Genomic DNA, 3,630 nt, shown 5'->3' on the forward strand with positions numbered 1-3,630 from the left:
CACAGGTAAGCCTCCGGGCATGAAGTATTCTTTCGTCTCTTTGAGCCTAGGGGGAGCTTTCGACATGATATCACGGCGCTTCTCCGGAATCACTAAGTACTGGGCGCACCATGTACCCTTCTTAACCATTCTCCACCCAGGGGTATATTGAATTCTTGTCTCGAGTCTTGAAGTCTTGAGGCCCTGAAGATGCAGTCCTTGCAGATGCCATCATGGAGTTATCGTCATTGACGTAGAGTCCTCCTTCTTCACGCCACTCCCGAGCACTCATACCAAACCCCGTCTTACAATAGTATAGCATTAAAACTATATACGTCCCGGGCTTGACAACAGGGAGATGGGTTCCTACCTCATGCATTCTACTCAAGTACAAGAAGTCAATATCACTACTGGATGGATTATGAATGGTGACACTAGATGCAATAAAAACATAGGTATGAATAAGATGGTCAAAGTGAACTTGCTTGGTAAGTTGATGAAGATAATAGCCCTCTCGAAAATAACTTGATGCTATCCGTCACTCCGATGTAAATCTAAGTCAAACATAGCATTCACATAAATAAACATACTAGTAAGCAATTCTAACACTCACAATAAAATTCAACTAATAAAACGCAAATCAACAAGGGACACCAAAATAAAAACCAAGGAAAACAAGTAAAGTCATGACACACAAATAGCTTTGTCCCTAGTAAAATTTAAGAATAAACAAAATACTAAACTAATAAGTTAACAGAAAAGAAAATAGGTTTTCATTAAAATAACAGAAAGAATTTTTTTTCATAAACTTTTAGTAGCCAAAGGAAACAAATAAAAAGCTTTTATAAAACTCTAACTATGACCTATACAAGTTTCATACGAAACTAAAGCAAATGAATTTTAATATAAAATAAAACTGTCTACTATTCAATAACAGAAACAAAACTAAATTTGTCAAAAATACAAAAAGGTTTTTATTTAAAAACAAATAAATACAAAGGGAAAACAAAATAACACTAAACTATGTAAAACGGTACCGTTTTGCCTAAAACCCTAAAATAATATATTCTAAAATTTTCCAAATCAAACCTACTGCTAGACAAAACCAGAAGTGATCAGGAGCAAAAAGAATCACTGAAAAATCTATTCTATAATTCAAACTAGAGCCAAAACAGTGTTTGAACCATATTTGAAATAATTCAAATTTAAACTAGGAAAATTCAAAATTTCAAGTGAGTAACAGAAACTTCATATAATTCGTGACATGGTGCAATTGGAATCACTCAAAAACATTAATTAGGCTAAAAGATACAAGCAATCTAAGATTGAAACTATCTATGAAAATAAGCAGAACTGAAAAAGAAAACGAAAAAAACAAAATCTTACTTATCGGCCAGTAACCACGTGGCTTGTCCTGTTTCGTTGGAGGTGTCCACTGCAGAGATTAAAAGGTGAACGGTCGCTATCTAAGAGAACCAAAGGCGGCGTGAATAAAAAAACGAAGGTGTCGATTCGATCTAAACCTAGTATAAAGCGTAAATAAAACTGATCTAATCAATAAAAACCTAAATGTTCACTGTGATCTAATCTACAATGTTGAAGGGAGATCGGACGGTCGAGGGCTTACTGCGGCGGTGGAAGAGCTCCAAAGAGGTCGTCGTCGGTGGTGGCGATTCGGGGTTGACGCAGGCGGCTTCTCCCGTGGATCTCCGGCGTTGAGGAGGGCTCCGTTCGACGCGAGCAAGGACGGTGATGAGGTCGGTGGCGACGACGAGGCTGGGGGTGCATGGGAGCGATGGCGGCGATCGTGACAGAAGCGGCGGCGTACGGGGATTGGCGGCTACGGCCCTCCGGGCGTCGGAGAGCTTGAGGCAGTCGTCGAAGGGGTCGGGCGGAGTGAGGGGAGTATGTTGGTGGGATTGGGGAGAGGCGAGGAGGTCGGGGTCGTGCGAAGCAGCAGCAATGGAGCGGCGGCGGAGCTCAGGCTCCGGTTAGGGATCTGGATGGCATCGAAGTGTTGAGGAGAGGGTTCTAGGGGCAGAATCGTTCGAGGGAGAGAGGTATTTATAAGGAGGGGTAGACTTGCAGGAGGGGCGAATCGGGGATGCGATCCCGAGAAGATCGGGCGTAGCGCCGGTGAGCTTCGGGGAGGAGCTCTATCGCTTGCGTGAGGAGGAAGGTGGCGCAGGTCCCACCTATCGGCGATGGAGTGAGAGTCGAGCGAGGGAGAGAGAGATGGGCCTCGGGCAGTTTGCGGTCTTCTTTTGGTTTTTTAAGTAAAACACAGACAAGAAAAAAACAATCACAAATACGTAAAAATATTATATTGGCATATAATATATCAAAATGTTCAGAAAAAGAAATCCTAGAACATGAACTATTTTTCAAGTCCAAATAAAATCAACAAAAATTCAAATAAGGCAAAGAGTGCTACTCTTGCAATAAAACCCAATACAAATCACTCTTAAAATATCAAGATGATTTCAAATTTGTTTTCTCCTAATTTTCCATTTAAGGAAATCATTTTACCCTCATTTCCATCTATTTATTTTTAGGAGGAAAATAATTTGAATAAAAGCCAAATAACTCCAACTTGAAAGTGGGTTTCAAAATAACTTCTAAGGGACTTTCAATTTGATTCTTTTAAACTTGCTACTCATATTTCATATAATTTGAAGAAATCATTTTATCTTCTCTCATGAAAATCATTGAGTTGCATAAAGTTTCTGAATTTGAAATATTTCCAAATGAAATTGAAATTTGAAATTGAAAAAAATAAGTAAATGTAGGTCTTTTGAATACAATAGGAAATTTTTAGAAAATTTGAATAAGTAAATTTAAAAAGAATAGGAAATTATAAGTAAATATGAATAGAATAATGAAATGTAGCTTATGGAGTTTCACTAAGTCCTAAGATGACGATAATAATGTTTTTGTTTATATTTTGTTTTTGCAGAAATCAAGGAGCCCCTGCATCATCCCCGCCGTCATCCCCGTCACCGACCCCCTTCGACCTCGATCGAGGTGAGACCAGCCACCCCATGTTCTTAATTTAATTTAGGTATTTTAGGTGTTTAATCTTTGAATAATGTAGTATGAACCCTAGTTATGATCGAATCATGTTCAAAATGTAGGTTTTTAATTAGGTGTAGTTAATAGAATTTAGGAGTTTTAGGTGTCACATTTGTTGTTATTTTTTTAGTTAAAGCAATTATTCCCGCATCGACGTCCATGATGCCTATCCCGCATCCTCGTGGTCGACTCGGCGGAGGAGGCCTAGGCTTGGTGAGGAGCCATGTCCGGGACTGGGATCCGGCGGGTTGGTACTGGGAGGTGCTACCTTCCGAGGGGCGCAGCTTAGTGAGGAGCTAGCCCGTCGTTGACCCGAACCTTCTTTGGTGGCGGTCACCTGGGCGAGTGACGGTGCGGAGGCTTGAGGATCCCGCGGAGGTGGTACGTCATCGTGTCAGCGAGGAGGACGAGCACGTCCGTCGCTACATGGTTGCGTTGGAGGGCAAGTTCTCCAATACCTGGGAGGTTCTTTAGGGATCTCGCTGGAGCTATGATCCTGTGATGGTTCCTTCTCTTTGGGCGTCCACCGCCCGTGCCGATACCCGTCGTTCGCTATGGTTTTAGCTGTATTAGTGATGT

The sequence above is a fragment of the Aegilops tauschii genome, chromosome 7 (assembly GCF_002575655.3).
Source record: "Aegilops tauschii subsp. strangulata cultivar AL8/78 chromosome 7, Aet v6.0, whole genome shotgun sequence".
In the NCBI taxonomy this organism is placed as follows: Eukaryota; Viridiplantae; Streptophyta; class Magnoliopsida; order Poales; family Poaceae; genus Aegilops; species Aegilops tauschii.